At 42.5% G+C, this 16,772-nt stretch overlaps 1 protein-coding gene across 2 annotated transcripts in view; it reads right to left on the bottom strand.

Annotated features, from left to right (window-relative positions):
- Nucleotides 1–16,772, bottom strand: part of ANKRD12 (ankyrin repeat domain 12) — a 1,254,496-nt gene that overhangs the window by 1,162,694 nt on the left and 75,030 nt on the right. For both annotated transcript variants that reach the window (XM_044066536.1, XM_044066537.1), the window contains exon 2: nt 5,365–5,506. The gene's annotated coding sequence lies outside the window, so the exon portion shown is untranslated. The remainder of the gene's footprint in view (nt 1–5,364; nt 5,507–16,772) is intronic.

The following is a 16,772-nucleotide window of genomic DNA, read 5'->3' as shown; positions in this document are numbered from 1 at the left end:
TGTATTTTTAGTTATATACAGCTTCCTCCTTCTATTGTATAGTTTGTTTATGGCTGGGGTCCACCAGACACGACGCCTGCCTTTGGAGGATTGGGTCTTGGTTTTATTTGGGATTGCATGATACATGCATTCCTGAAGGTGTTCATAGAATGCGTTTATAAAGGATTCTGCAGTCTGGGCCGTATTTTCCACAGGCCAGGGGGCTTTGAAGGATTCCACCTCGGTTTTGAGGAGTGTGAAATTTGCTTTAGAGAAGTTTTTCACTGTGGTTTTCTGGGCAGGGGGTGGGGTCGGGATGTGAATATCCAGTGAGATTAGTCTATGGTCTGATCTTACCAGTGAGGGATACACTTCTCGTCTGGAGCATAGAGCCCCCATGTTGGTGATGATCAGGTCCAGTATGTTTTCCCCTCTTGTGGGAGTGGTAACAAGTTGTTCCATAGCATTTGAGTTTATAAATTCTAGGAACCTTTGGGCTAGGGTGTTGGAGCTAGAGTAATGCTCCCAGTCTATGTTTGGGTAGTTGAAGTCACCCAATTTAATGGTGTATGGAGAGACCTTCATATTTTCCAGTGTTCTCAGGAAGGCAGAGTGGGGTTCCTGGGTTTTGGAGGGTGGTCTGTAGCAGGCTATAAACTGGAAGGCAGTTTTACCCACTGCTAGTTGCACATGGATAGTCTCTGATGCTTTGTGCTGTGCCACCAACCTGGAGGTGTGGGTATCTTTGACTAATATTGATACTCCCCCTCCTTTTGTGGTTCGTTCCAAGTTTTGGGGCCGAAAAGCATGGTATGAGGTATAACCTGGTAGTGCTGGGGTGCTCTCGGGAGCCTTGAACCAGGTTTCTGTTACTGCACAGATATCTATGTTCACCATGCTAAGGAGAGTTTCGAGTGCGTGCATCTTGAGGTTTAGACTTCTGGCGTTGAGTAGTATTACTCTTAGTTTCTTATCCCTTGCGATACCTATGGAGGTGGGTTTGTCTTTTGAGCCTTGCCTAAAAAAGGCACTATGGGGGTGGCAAGAGCCTTTGCCAATATCCGAAAGCTCAGGGGTGACAGGTGCAAGCAGTCCCTAGTGAAGCATCGTGGCTTGTCGAGCATGTCATCCTAGGCTGACAGGTATTCCTCAGACCTTTCCAAAAACCCTCAGACCTTTCCAAAAACGCTCACTCAGTAATCATTCAAGTATAAAGAAAGGGGGGCACAACACTACTCAAAGCCCATCAGTCTAAAGGAGCGGAGGGCAATTTACAGAAGCATCTTGGCACTGCTGTATTTGCCTCATGTGCAGTTTGGTAACCGGGATTAAGACGCCATGAACACCATAACAGGCTATCTTACAGGTGAAAATTGAATAACGCAGTTGTCAAAACAGGAGTAAATTTGCATGCCATTTGCCATGCAATGTGCCACTACTGGAGCCAGTCATTCTGAAAATACCCTGGGAGCAGTATAGACAGTTGGAAGGCTTTCCCACCTGCCCTGAAATGTAGGTACTTCCTCTGCTGCCCTGCTATGTAAATGTGGAAGTAGGCATCTTTTAGATGTGAGGTGACCATCAAAGGTCTGAGGAGAAAGCACTGGCATGAGTTTCTGGAGGGTGAGGTTTTGAATTTGGGGGACTACGAGAAATTTGTTTAGTGTTCTTCTGGGGGGGGCTGCTTCTATGAAGCCCTTCTTTGGGGGAGGCTGCTTCTATGGAGCCCTGCTGAAGAATAATTTTGATTTAGGCCTGAGTCTGAGTTTTCATTTGGGAGAGACAGAATGTAGTTTGGATTTGGAGGATAAGAAAACTGCAGCTTGCAGACTTCTCTTAATATTAGAAGGACCCACTTATCCTGAGTAAATAATCACCCAACTTTCCAAGAATAGAGAAAGGTCTTCCTCCTAGTTTTAGGAACAGGGGGGCAGTGATGGGCCAGCTGAGTCATAGCTGCTTCCTCCTGGACTCCTAGAGTCAGGGTGTGCTAGGCATTGATCTCAGGGCCCCTGGGCAGGGCCCACTAGGCCTTTGTCTACATGTCATGTCTTTTGTTGTCTGTGTGGTCAGTCTCCCATAGTCCTCTTTCCGCTGACATGTGAAGCAGGAAAGGACCAGGGCTTGGCAATTCCTAATAAACCTCAGACGCTGCATCTGCAGCTGGTTCCCGACGTTCTTAAATACTTTAGCCTTATTCTCCATTTTTTTTCATAGCTTGGGCCTTGGATCCGAAAAGAAAGTCTAAAGGTGCATCTAGGATTTCTGACGCAACATGCTCCTCTGGAAGATGCTGCTCTTTTAAGAAGGCAGGATTTCTAATAACTTACTCAGCTGGATTCCTTCAAAGTATCAAAGCCACAATGCAAGGAATGTTTGGCTACCTGGGAGATGGAATTTCTTCCATTTAGCTCCATCTTCAACCCTGCTACATTTTCTTTAATTTGGTTGAACAGAATTTCTTGGAATTTGACAATTCAGAGCTCTCATAGCAAGGGTAACAGAAGTGTATGCTTTCTTGCCAATCTAGGGTTCCACAGTCTCTCATTTGGCAAGGGATTTCTAGAGACACTGCCTTTGGTTCCCTTCGGACAGGAGGAGACCACTCATGCCCCGCAACTGGGTTCCTGAAAAGGTGTTTATGAAAATCCAGAATCTTATAAAAACAGTCCGGAATCTAGAGGCAGGTAGGTGGTTGGTTGGGAGTCAGGCTGCAGGGAAGAGTCAAATAATAAATCCACAACCTCTAATAGTGGAGGAATGGCTAGAGGTTTATGCTCAGGTAGACTCTTCTCTCCTTAGACAGGGATAATCTGGAGCTTCACAAATTTATTTATTTTTATTTTACATGTCCATTTTCAGTGGAGGTCCGGGGAGATCAGCTCCACTTGAAAAGATTAACAAAAATTAACAAAAAGATAAACATAAAATGGTTAACATATAAATGCATGTACAGAAATTATTTGCAGATTATTACATAACATTTCAAATCACTGAATACAAAGATTATTACAGAACATTAGATAAATTTGCTAGAAACTCTATTCAAGAAATTTTTTTTTTTTTCAAATGAAAAATCCTTCATCTTTGAAGAAACCTTCAAAGCTAAAATACTCAGGTGGTGAAGCTGAGGCAAAGTTTTTAATCACACAAGTGACAGCATATGACCCAGAAGAAATTGGGTCAACGTATGCAAACGCATCCTCAGAAGTCTCAGGTGGGGAATTCTACTTTCTTTTTCCAAAGGGGGGGGGGGGTCCTGTAGCACAGGGCCTACCAGGGCTGAGCTGCCTGAAATCAAGGAGATCCTTAGCTGGTTTAACAAGGTTCTGCAGGTAGGCCTGGAACAACTGGGACCCAAAATGCCTGGACTAAGACAAGCTGAGAGCAACGCTCTTTTGTCTGGTCTTAGGAAGGGACTGAGGAGTGGTGTCTGATATTGTTGACTTAGGCCGATGATGGGTGGCCACAGTTTGCAATCAGTCAACTGAGAGTTCCTCTAAAACTCTGAGGATACTGCCCTCCTTTAAAAGCGGAGGTGGAATGAAAGCCAGAAGCCAGGATGTACACAGCGAGCCCAGACCCATTCAATCCCCAGAGTCCTTCAGTCCACACGGACATGGAGTGGGCTGAAAAAGAGTCTCTCTTTTGATGATCATGACCCTAGGTGGACTGATGGACAGTGGCAACTGCCAACTGGTATCAGTTTGTCTTTGGATGCTTCTTCCTTGTGAGAAAAGCCTGGTTCAACCTGACCAACGGATACCACAGTGTAAGAATGTCACTGATGATACTTTTCCTTGTCATAATATGCTTAGGTACTTGCGTATTATCATAACCAGATTCGAGATCCACATACCTCCACAGAATAGAGTGCAAGAAATACTAACTGTTATTGCACTTCCTTCCAACTGCCCAAAAACTTTACATTACTTTTAGGAACAGGGACAATCTGAGAAACCCTCTCCCTGTCTTGCGTGCATTGCAGACGCACACTTGAGTTGAAATTTCTGCCATTGTCCTGTCGGTTGGGTTCTTAAGTGTGTGTAATAGGAGTGCCTAAGAGTGTGTAATGCTCCACTTTGGATGGTGAATTAAATACAAGCTCGGATGCTGTTTCTCTCACCGGTTTACTTGCACCCACTGTAGGATTTGGATTGTTGGGGGAAGATGCCGCATGAAAACTCGAATGGAAGTGTTTCCCTAAACAGCCGAACAGGCAATTTCTGATATTCTTATCATGAAGAAATACCAACTATGCATGAAGATACGGCAGACCTAATTATAATTCAAAATGTTATTCTAATTCCTCCGGACTGCCCCAAAACTTTACGTTACTTTTAGGAACAGGAGCAATTTGTAATGTAAAGTTTTTTGGGCAGTCCAAAGGAATTAGACTAATAATTTGAATTTCATATGTCCATGTTTTTCTTCAGCATTCCTTCCTCCCGGCCAAGTGAAGCGAGCATGTGTAATGCACGCAAAACAGGAAGACGGCTTGCAGGATGATTTCTCTTCCTGAATGTAAGCCAAACTGATTTCTCATCAGTAAGGAGTTAAAATAACACCTTATGGTGTTTCCTGCACCGGTTTTCTTTGCAGCATGTGAATTTTGCAACCGCGAAAATCTGGTTGTGATAATACGCAAGTACCTATTTTTCTAAGGACGGTCCTCTAAGCCTAAATCATTCTGGAATTAAAACAAGCACTCTGAGTAGAGATGCGCATGGCAAAAAAGACAGTGTGTGTAAGTCTCCAGGGATTTGTTTTCTAACACTCTACATAAACATTCAACTTGGCAACTGACATCTAATAAAACTTAAAGACTAAGACAAAGGAGCTCCTCAATGGGGAACTTCTCTTTGCTGTTGAAAGTTGTGGCTTCAGGCCAACTGACAACACTGAAGTATAACTGGCACCAAAAGCATGAACATCTGAAAATATGGTGCCGGCAGACAACCCTTATACTCTGACACTGGAGAAGAGGGCATCCACCAGGCCATGAAGAGGGCATTAAAATCTCTGGTATTCAGGTTAGCCAAGGGCTTCCACATTACAAAATCCTAAGGCGTAATTACTGCAATGGTGAAACACAATGAACAAGCACCAATGTTTGTAGTTCTGAACATCTACAGTACAGTATACTGGTAAAAGCTGTGAACGTAACAGAAAATACCTTTTCCATAATTCCTCACGTCTCAAAATAATTTCCAACTACAAAGAGCAAAGATGCTGAAAATGGCACAGTATACACTTCTGAAGGCTAATCTGTACCGTGAATAATATTCACTTCCTATCAAAGACCTCTAACAAAATGCACAAACCACTGACCAAGAGTATCACGTTAACTTTAGCAACATTCTCTACTTTTGTAACCATACTCACTTCTTTTTCTTCTAAATGCCTTTTCCACCATAGTCCTGTCTCGGTCAGAACTGTCTAACTGACCCACTTTGGCAGACCCGGAATTGGGCATCTTGCAGCTTCACAGCTGTGTCGTTCTTCTGTATGCATCAGCACTTCCATTCTACAAACCGGTAACAAAATTAATATAATATTCATATACTACAATAACAGTCAATACTTTACGGAGATAAAAATAAACATGTTGTTAACCAATTCCATGTACATCACCTGACTTAATATTTTAATTTAAGGATCATTGAAAACACTCTCTAAAAAGCTTGACACAGAAGAAAGGAAAACAAATATTCCAGAACTTCTCTTACAAAAAAATTGATATCACACCTCTGAAGATACTGGCACATGCAGCAAAATCTCTGATAACATATCTTGTACTGTTAACCCCCTTCTTTAATTCTGCAAGCCAGAATGCTTCACAGAAAAGTAGCACTGGATGTCAACATGAAGTACAAGTCCCAGGGAAAAGAGCTGCCTTCTTAACCCCTTTAAGGCGGCTTTTAGAAATTAGCCACCATCTAAGAAAAGGCAAGCACACACACAAATAACGAAGGAATATACATTAGATGCATAAGTCACCCTCGGTCACATTCTGTGAAATTAGGTTGGTTTAAAAAAATTGGGTCACAAAAACCTCTAGGAGAACAGGTTTGTTTTCTTTGTGACAGACCACTTGCATGGTCATTTACCCCTGTTCTATGTAACTAAAAAAATAGTCATGCATGCAGAGTACCACATATATCTAACACTAAAATTTCTCCATAAAGAAAATTAATTATGCTATGCAAAACAGAAACCTTTAAAAACACTAATACAACATAAAACATAGGCTAAAACCCCCAGCTCAACTGTAATATAACCAAACAAAATTTACTACAGTAACTATGGCAAACAAAAGAAATTATGAGTGCATCGGTATGTCTTTGATGCAAATTGCTAGTCTGCTGTGATGGCAAAGGCTGTTTGCTTAACTTTTTCTTTTTGTGGCTGGGAGAAGGACCAAAAATGATTTCTCTTTCCCACGGGAAAAAAAGCAGCAAATGCCAGTCAAAATAAAAAGTCAGTCACCTCCCCCCCCCAGACAAGCACAGTATAAAGCATGTTAAAACACTATGCTTGTGTCAGAAATTAAAATAAACAATTTCTCCACAGAAACAAAATGGTTTTCAGGTACTTTAGATAACTTTTAAACAAAAAAAGTTCTTTTGTTTATAAGTACAAAAACAGAAATTTGTGGTACCCCTCAGTCTCAGAAAAACCCGGTATGCAACAATACTACAAAACAAACCAAGAATAAACTCTGCAGTGTGGAGGGTGTGATGTTCACTTCTTAAATGTAATGCACTTAGTTCACTTACTAAAAGGTGAACTGTAAAATATAACTTTAAAATACATGCTACAAAATAATCCAATGGAAAATAGTAGGTAATCCACAGCGGAGTTAAAAATGGAATACTTTTTTTTCCCCTTTTCTTTTTTTTCTGCTTTAAAGGTTGCCATTACTCGAGTGCAGTCTTACACACGCAAACTGTTTTCTTAGTTAGATGCCGCACTAACAGATCCCCGTGGCCTTCGTGCTTTATTTTTAACATTTAGCACTGTATTTCCAGCTTAGCATTTATTTTCATGTTCTCATCTTATTTAGTTTTTCAGTTGTACACATGTTCATTCAGATTATGATTTTTGGCACAAACCTGATTAAGTATTTGTTTAATACAAAAGCGATCTTTGTTAAAAGTTGTACATTTATTAATATTTATTCTGGTATATCTTTTTGTTAGTCAGTCATTTTTTAGGTAGTCTGTTTCTCAAAGTTTTGGACTAGTTGATTAGCCTATACAAAGTGTTAATAAACTGGTCTTGGATTGTAATTTGTCTCCAGCTTTTAAGTTTCACTTTTAGGTAGCACAATCTCGGATTGGGGGGGGACTTGGCTAAAGGAATGATTTTAATGCTTTTATTGCTCTTAACAGAACCACCCTCTGTAACTACTCCCTTGCTCCAAACAACCTGATTACACATAAATAATGAAGGTTTTTAATGCTTGTCAATATGCTCAACTAAGATCGCTTGTTTGTGTGTTTTAATACAGGATAATATTCCATTTTTAACTCAGCTGTGGATTACCTACTATTTTCTATTGGATTATTTTGAAGTTATATTTTACAGTTCAATTTTTAGTAAGTAAACTAAGTGCATAACATAATGTAGGAAGTGAACATCCACAGTGCAAAGTTTCTTCTTGGTTTGTTTAAAACTACAGTACAGTCACATCACAGTCCATTAAAAACACACACTCGTAGCTTTAAAAAACTTTCCTGAAGAGAAAAGTATAAATATTATGCAAAATTATTAAATGGAAGTTAAAAAGAACTTATCTGGCCTGCAAAGGAACGGCACAAGTAGACTGTTGGTCCTCGAAAGACTCCGAGCAGCTCCGAGCAGCACACTCCATGTTAGAACTCTAAACCTCAAAATGCATAGACATCTGTGCAGTGACAGAGACCGGGTTCAAGGCTCCAGAGAGCACCCCTGCATTACCAGGCTATAATTCATACCACACCTTTCGGCCACCTAACCTGGACCAAAACACTAAAGGCGGAGGCGTGTCCATATTCATTAAGGATAGCCACACATCCAGGCTAGTTGCTCAGCATAATGCATCTGAGATTATCCAAGTGCAACTAACTCTGGGCAGGACCGCAATCCAAATACCCCAGGATTCCCACTCCTCATTTCTTGATACACTGGAAAATATTAGGGTACAACTCAACATCCCAATAATGGAAGATTTCAACTACCCCACCATTAACTGGGAAAACTACTCGTGTACCAACTCTTTTGCTCAACGTTTTCTGGAATTCATAAATTTCAATGCCTTGGAACAACTTATCCACACCCCCACCAGGGGCAGCAATATCCTAGACCTGGTTATTACCAACATGCGGGACCAGTGTTCCACACCAGAGGTCAATTCCTTGTTGGTCAGATCCGACCACAAGCTAAATCACCCTAGACATCCACATCCCGCTGCCACCCCCAGTAGGGAAACCACCGTAAAAAATTTCTCCAAAGCCAACTTCACGCTTCATAAGACAGAAGTGGCAAACTTCACAACACCAATACAGATGGACAGTAGAGGTACGCCTGTTGAATCCTACACAAATGCACTTTATAAGCACTTACACGAGTTCATGGATCGTGCTATCCCTAACGGAACCAAGATGCTATCCTCCAAAAAAAGGAAGCCAATCTGGTGGTCCCCTGCCATAAGCAAACTCTACAACAGAAGAAACTGTTGCAAAAAAGAGTAAAATCCCATGATTGGAGGAACTCCCTGGTCAGCCTCAGAAAGAAGCGGAGATCCCTCATAAAATCATCCAAAGCTAGCTACAAAAACAAAATCGCCACCAATTCTAAAGACTACCACAAAGCGTTCTATAGCTATGTCAAGAATCTCAATGGCAACACTCAGATCTGCTCTGAGTTACAGCACAATGGCATTAAATATACAGAACCAACAGATATGGTCAACATCCTGGCAGACAGGTTCAGTGCTACCTTTACCTAAATGCAAAGTTCTTGTAATCACGGCTGCACAGGTAAAAAACATACTCTCCAAAGCTAAGAACCCAGCATCTATGGGACCCGACAACATCCCAGGCTGCGTTCTGCATGAACTACAGAACGAACTGGCACCCCACCTAAATACCATGTTCAATCATAGCCTCACCTCAGGCTTTGTGCCCACTGAATGGCGCACAGCGACGTTATCCCACTCCACAAAGGGAGAGCCACCACGGACCCCAGGAACTACTGCCCCATTAGCCTAAAGAGCCTGGTCTGCAAGGCCATGGAACTTAAACAATCACATTGGTAATCTCCAAACTCTGGACCCCACCCAGTTTGGGTTTGCAAAAGGCAGAACATGTCTTCTAAACCTGATAGACTTTTTTGAAGCATTCAAAGCCATAGACAAGGGTAAGGTGGTTCACACAGCCTATCTTGATCTCGCCAAGGCTTTCAACACCATCCCCCATTCTGGAATTCTAGATAAACTCACTAAACTAGGTATAAATCCCTGTGCCACAAGATGGATTGCCAACTGGCTCACTGACAGAACCCACATTGTGAAAGTAGCAGACTCCAAATCAGACTTCAGACCAGTGACAAGTGGAGTACCACAGGGTTCAGTCCTGGGTCCTCTGTTTGGCATCTACTTCTTTGAAGTACAGGCTAACACAGAAGGTCTTTGGCTAATGAAGTTCGCAGAGGACTGCAAACTAGGAGCCATAATCAAAACTCCTAACGATGTGGACATCCTACAAAAGGGTCTCACTAAGACAGACGCCTGGTGTCAAAGCCATGGCCTCAAGCTCAACGCCAAAAAGTGCATGGTCATCCCCTTTGGTAAAAACTCTCTACCCATGAACTACCATATAGGCGGTAGTCTACTTAACACTGAAAATATGATGAGACCTTGTGATTATCAAAGGAAAGACTTCTGTCCACCTGTGTCCCATCACCACAGTAGTCAGGAAATCCTTCTACGTGGCACACCTCATCACAAATGGTTTCTCATCCAGGAAAAAAAAAAAAAAAAAAAAAGTCACTGCTCCCCTCTACTTGTCACTCATTAGACCAATTATAGAGTACAGCGCCCCTTTTGGTATGTATCTCACAAGACATCTACAACTGGAAAGGCCTCAGAAATACCTCACAAAGAGGATTACTGGCCTCAAACAGATGCCTTACGCAGACCGTCTCAACTCCAGCTTTACACTCAGTCACATATCGCCTACTCAGAGACTATCGCTGCCCAACATACAAAGCTAAGTCAAACCCAGAGCTGTTGAACATGCTCCACAAAGAAATCCCAATCCCTCCGAGCTACACGCTCTAGGGACCTAAACCTTGTTACCACAATAAACAAAACATGCTGGAGGGTTAGATTCCTGTCCCAGAGACTTCCCCATACACTGGAACAAACTACCTATCTATATCAAACAAAGCTCCTCATTAGCACTCGTCAAGAAAAATCTTGATGATTGGCTGGAAGACAGGAAATTCACCCTAGGGATCACTTCTGTGGCTTTGCTCGCCAGGGGTACAGGAAAATAATTTTCTTGGGTGGCGAAAGCCAGGGTACCTTTTTGTCTAAACTTATATAGGCCCTAGGGCCATTAGCCTAGTACCTATCTATCAACTCTTCAGCAGCAGTAAATCTTTGAATGGCTTGGCACCCAAATTTGTCTTTTAGTCAGCTCAGCTTGGGCTACCTAACAGTTTGGGCACATGGAGGTGCCTTGAGTCTTTGGATGCTGGCAGCCATTCTATCCTTGTTAGAATATATTCCCTACAGCTAAGGCTACTACAGCAGTGATCAACATGAAGAACATGTACAGTTGCACAAGTCCTACTTGCCTAAAACAGCAGATACCCATAGAACACACTGTCTTACCAAGTCTCAGAGCTACCCCCTATGGGTGTGATGAACTAATCACCTAAGACTACAGGGACTGCTTTTCAGTTTTCTAGGGTCCAGAAGGAAGAGAAGATGAAAACACAAGCTTGCAAATACCTACAGTTTCAAACTCCACCCACAAAAAAAAAAAAAAAGGGGGGGTGGATTGTGGGTGCTCTTGGTAAGGCAGCATATTGTACAAACATCTACTGTTAGTATCGGTATGTTCAACAAGCACACTGCCTTACAGGTATTTACTTACGTACTGACATTTAGTCTACTGTTAGTATCTGTATGTTCAACAAGCACACTGCCTTACAGGTATTTACTTACGTACTGACATTTCGTCTACTGTTAGTATCTGTATGTTCAACAAGCACACTGCCTTACAGGTATTTACTTACGTACGGACATTTCGTCTACTGTTAGTATCGGTATGTTCAACAAGCACACTGCCTTACAGGTATTTACTTACGTACTGACATTTCGTCTACTGTTAGTATCTGTATGTTCAACAAGCACACTGCCTTACAGGTATTTACTTACGTACTGACATTTCGTCTACTGTTAGTATCGGTATGTTCAACAAGCACACTGCCTTACAGGTATTTACTTACGTACTGACATTTCGTCTAGTTAGTATCGGTATGTTCAACAAGCACACTGCCTTACAGGTATTTACTTACGTACTGACATTTCATCTACTGTTAGTATCTGTATGTTCAACAAGCACACTGCCTTACAGGTATTTACTTACGTACGGACATTTCGTCTACTGTTAGTATCTGTATGTTCAACAAGCAAACTGCCTTACAGGTATTTACTTACGTACTGACATTTCGTCTACTGTTAGTATCTGTATGTTCAACAAGCACACTGCCTTACAGGTATTTACTTACGTACTGACATTTCATCTACTGTTAGTATCTGTATGTTCAACAAGCACACTGCCTTACAGGTATTTACTTACGTACTGACATTTCATCTACTGTTAGTATCTGTATGTTCAACAAGCACACTGCCTTACAGGTATTTACTTACGTACGGACATTTGATTACTGGGAAAGACTGGGTAGGAGCCTATTTCCAGTGGAGACCCGGGGAGAAAAGCTCCAAAGTATTACAAAAGATTTTAAGAACAATTTTAAAACTAATACAAACCACAACTACAGTTGAAATAATTACACCAAATTAGACACCATTGGCATGGAACAGATGCAAGTTACAGGACAATGATTTACTAGACAGAGAAATATTAGCCAGTTTATAGAGAAATTAAAGGTAAGTTAATATAATACAAACAGAAACTGTAGTACGAAGAGAGAGAAAACAAGCTTATTGTATATTTAGACAGAAAGCTGGGGGACAGAAACTGACTGAAGAAGGGAGAGTAAGGAGGTGTAAAGTATGAATAGCTATTTGTTTACAATTAGGGATACAGTCTATCCTGATGGGTTAGATTCTCATAGCTTCTTCAACCTGGAAGAAAGAAGGGTAAGGTTACAAGAGCCCCTGGAGGATAATTGCTCCACAGAAGCCTGCTCTAGATTTAGAAAAAGCTTCCAGCTTGTAGTGCTTCATAAAAAGTATGGACAGAGGATTAAGTTGCTGCGTATAGAATACTTCTGGAGTCCAGTCCTTTCCAAAAAGCCACTGAAGAGGAAAAAGGCTCTGGTGGAATGTGCCTTTACCTTGCATGGATTCGCCTTGTCATGGTGGTTTTAACAAAAAATACCAGAGGACAAGCAACATGTAACGGTTTGCTTAGACAGAGCTCAATTCTTCTTTGCCCTTGTGTAGGAAATAAGCCTTTCAACCTTCCTATTATGTCAAGGTAGTACCCGAGCTGCTGATACACATCCAAGATAAGTAGCATCTTTTTCTCCCTTATTCTTGGGTTCTGGGAAGAACGTAGGGAGATTAACAGATTAATTGAGGGTGAATTGAGACGACTTTCCACATGAAAGAGGAATTACTAAGCAATAAGCAAAATAGTTTCCCAAGTTAAGAACTTCAAATCAGGCTGAGCGGCAGGTTTTGAAAGGTTGCGAGGTCAGTTTTTCCAGAACATAGTAGAGATCGCGCAAAAAAGTGATTTGCTTGCAAGGGGGTCTCACATGCAATTCTCCTTTCATAAACTGTTTTACCAAGAGAAAAAAAAGACAGGAATCCACTGGCAGAGGAACAGAGATAATCATTACATGCATTTTAACGGAAGCACATAAGCCACCCAGAATTAGCTTGCACAAATATTTCAAGACCTGAGTGATGTTAATCTTGAGGGACAATCTGTTACAACTTAGGCACCACTTAGAAAATCTAATCCATTTGTAAACATACGATCTTCTAATATCATGTTTTCTGGCATCCTTTAAATACCAGCTGTGCATTTTCATAAAACCCAAAATGGAGTCAAGATTCAATCGTCCAGACAGTTAGTTGTAGATGCACCAAAACAGGATGTATCAGTCACCCCTGAGATTGTGACTGCAAATCCAGAGTGTGAGGAAGTCTGTGATAAACTGCCCTTGACCAACACCACCAGAAGAGAGAAAGTACAGTTGTGTACACTTACCAAAAGTGTAGATGTTAAGAGTGTATTCACTGCTGCAGTCATCACATTTGGGTTATCTGCCTGCAGGTAGCCCTCAACCGGCCTGAATACCAGAGTCTTGGGATTTCTGCATTGGATGCGGTCGCTTCTTCCATGACGTCAGGGGTATAAAACATGCAGCCGATGCCATTACACCAGTTTTTCTTGCCCCAGATGTCAGGTGCCCCCAAAATATGAAGCAATTATATGGTGTGGAACACCCCCAGCAAAAAGCAAATACACATAGTATAAGATATGCCAAACCAAAAAGGATAGTTGAAAGCAAAGACAATCAGGGGGGCTGGAGGGAGGGCAACCAGGACTGCAACAGTGAATACACCGACATCTACATGTATGGTAAGTGTACACAACTGTACTACATTCTTCATGTTTCACTGTTGCAGTCATCACATTTGGGTCGATTCCCAAAGCTAAGGAAGGGTGGAGGTAGATTATGAAGCATTAGGCCTGGCAATCAGGCCCTGTGACACTGCTGTGGCAAATCCAGCTCTGGATTTAGAAAAGATAGGCAAGTGGTAATGACTGGTGAAAGTATGTACAGAGCTCCAGGTTGCAGCTTAGAGGATGTCCCTGTTAGGGACGCCTCTGAAAAATGCAGTAGAGGTAGATGTAGCCCTATTGGAATGTGTTCTTATCCCCTGTGGGGTAGGCTTTCCATAGTGCTTGTAGCAGAAATGGATACAGTGGTTATCCATTTAGATATGGTTTGCTTTGAAATGGCCTTCCCCTCTGCCCCTACAGCAAAGCTGACTAGCAGCTGGTCAGATTTTCTGAGAGGCTTAGTCCTGTCCAAATAGGATCCGTCTGTGCACGTCTAGAAAATGCAGTATCCTTTCCCCTTTATTTTGAGGATTAGGGAAAAAAGTTGGGAAATGAATGGAATGGTTTAAAGCAACACTAGACACCACCTTGGGCATAAAAGATGAGTTAGTCCTGAGGGAAATCCTGTCCGCATGGAAGATAATGAAGGGTTCCACTGCCATAAGGGCCTGCAGTTCAGGCACTCTTCTTCCTGAAGTGATGGCTAGGTAAAGTGGTTTTCCATGAGCAGAATTTCAACTCTGCTGTAGCAGCCGGTTCAAAGGGGGGGGGGGTGTAAATTTTATCAATACAAAGTTAAGGTCCTAAGCTGGAGTGGGAACTCTCCTGGGGGGGGGGGGGTCTTAAATTTTTGGCCCCTCTAAGGAACTGTTTTACCAGAGGATGACAGAAGAGGGGTGGCTCAGTATTACAATGAGCAAAGACGGCAGAGGCATGAATCTTAATTGAAGAGAAGGATAGGCCCTTGTGGAACATTTCTGTTAAGTAATCTAGTATAAGAGGTAAGCTAGGCACAGTTGTGGCCATCCCTTGAGACTGGCTCTAGGAACAGCATCTTTTCCACTTTACAGAATAGGATTTTCTAGTACTAGGCGTCCTTGCCTCAAGAATGACATCCAGCACCTGCTTACTGAGGGTTGCTAGAGGCGAGTTCAGGGGATCAGCCAGGCTGCAAGGTTCGGGGTCTGAAGCTGAGGGTGCAGAATTTGGCCCCCCTGCTGGGACAGCAGGGAAGGGGTCTGAGGCAGGTGCCATGGTTGTAGCACTGTCAGACTGTGCAAAAGAGAATACCAGTGTTGGTATGGCCAGTCTGGTGTAATCAGGATTGTCCATTGCTTGTCCTGTTTGATCTTTAGTAGAACCTTCAAGAAGAGAGGCAGAGGGGGAAAGGCATAGACAGAGAGGCTTTCCCAGGAAAAGGGCAGGGCATCCACCTTCCAAGCTTGGCTGTGGGGAGTCCTGGTGCAGTATTTTTTCAATTGATAGTTCTGAAGGGAAGCAAACAGGTCCCCCATCTGTTCCCCAAATGTTTTAATGTTTTGGGTTCCAGTTTCCATTTGTGTGGGTCCATGAGATTTCTGCTTAAGTCATCTGCCAGTGAATTTAGTTTGCCTGGCAGGAATTGAGCTAGTAGGTGCACTTGGTTACTCAAGGCTGTGTTCCACAGAGTCATGGCTAGTCTGCAGAGTGGGTAGGAATGTGTTCCCCCTTGCTTGTTTATGTACCATATAACTGTGGTGTTGTCTGTCTTTATCAATAGTTGTCCTGGAAGAACAAGGCCTTTGAAAGCTGTCAGAGCATTCTGTACAGCTAACATTTCTTTTTGATTGATATGCAGGTGCATCTGCTTTGGGTCCCATTTGCCCTTAATGCACTGCCCTGCCATGTGAGCCCCGCCCCCCATGCACAGTCTGAGGTGTCTTTTAGGCTTTGGGCGGCAAGGGGTAGAGTGAGAGAGCGTCCCTTGTTGTGGCTGCAGGCCTCTGACCACCAAAGGAACTCTGCCCTTAGTAATGGAATGATAAGAATTATTGTTTCCAGGTCCTGAGAATGTTGACACATAGACCTCCACCATGCCCCAGGATTCCCACTCCTCATTTCTTGATACACTGGAAAGTATTAGGGTACAACTAAACACCCTAATAATGGGCGATTTCAACTACCCCACCATTAACTGGGAAAACTACTCATGTACCAACTCTTTTGCTCAGCGTTTTCTAGAATTCATAAATTCCAATGCCTTGGATCAGCTTATTCACACCCCCACCAGGGGCAGCAATATCCTAGACCTGGTCATTACCAACATGGGAAACCGGTGTTCCACACCAGAGGTCAATTCCTCGTTGGTCAGATGAGACCACAAGCTAATCAGCCTAGACATACACATCCCACCCCCCATTAGGGAAACCACAGTAAAAAATTTCTCCAAAGCCAACTTCACGCTTCTTAAGACAGAAGGGGCAAACTTCACGACACCCATGCTGACGGACAATAGAGGTATGACTGCTGAATCCTACACAAATCAACTTACGAGTGCATGGATCGTGCAATCCTTAACAGAACCAATATGCTATCCTTCAAGAAAAGGAAGCTAATCTGGTGGTCCCTTGCCATAAACAAACTCTACAGCAGAAGAAACTTTTTTTTTTTTTTGCAAGAGTAAAATCCCATGATTGGAGAAACTCCCTGGTCAGCCTCAGTAAGAAGCTGAGATCCCTCATAAAATCCTCCAAAGCTAGTTATGAAAACAAAACGCCACTGACTCTAAAGACAACCACAAAGCATTCTATAGCTATGTCAAGAATCTCAATGGCACCATTCAGATTTGCTATGAGTTACAGCACAATGGCACTAAATATACAGAACCAACTGATATTGCCAACATCCTGGCAGATAGGTTCAGTGCTAACTTTACCCCCATCATCTCATCCCCCCTGTCAGCCCCTAAAGGGCCCATCTCTATACCAGAAGAAT

This window comes from Protopterus annectens, chromosome 3.part1, assembly GCF_019279795.1.
Source record: "Protopterus annectens isolate FY-2018-M chromosome 3.part1, PAN1.0, whole genome shotgun sequence".
Lineage (NCBI taxonomy): Eukaryota > Metazoa > Chordata > Ceratodontiformes > Protopteridae > Protopterus > Protopterus annectens.
This window is presented reverse-complemented; position numbering and strand designations above follow the sequence as displayed.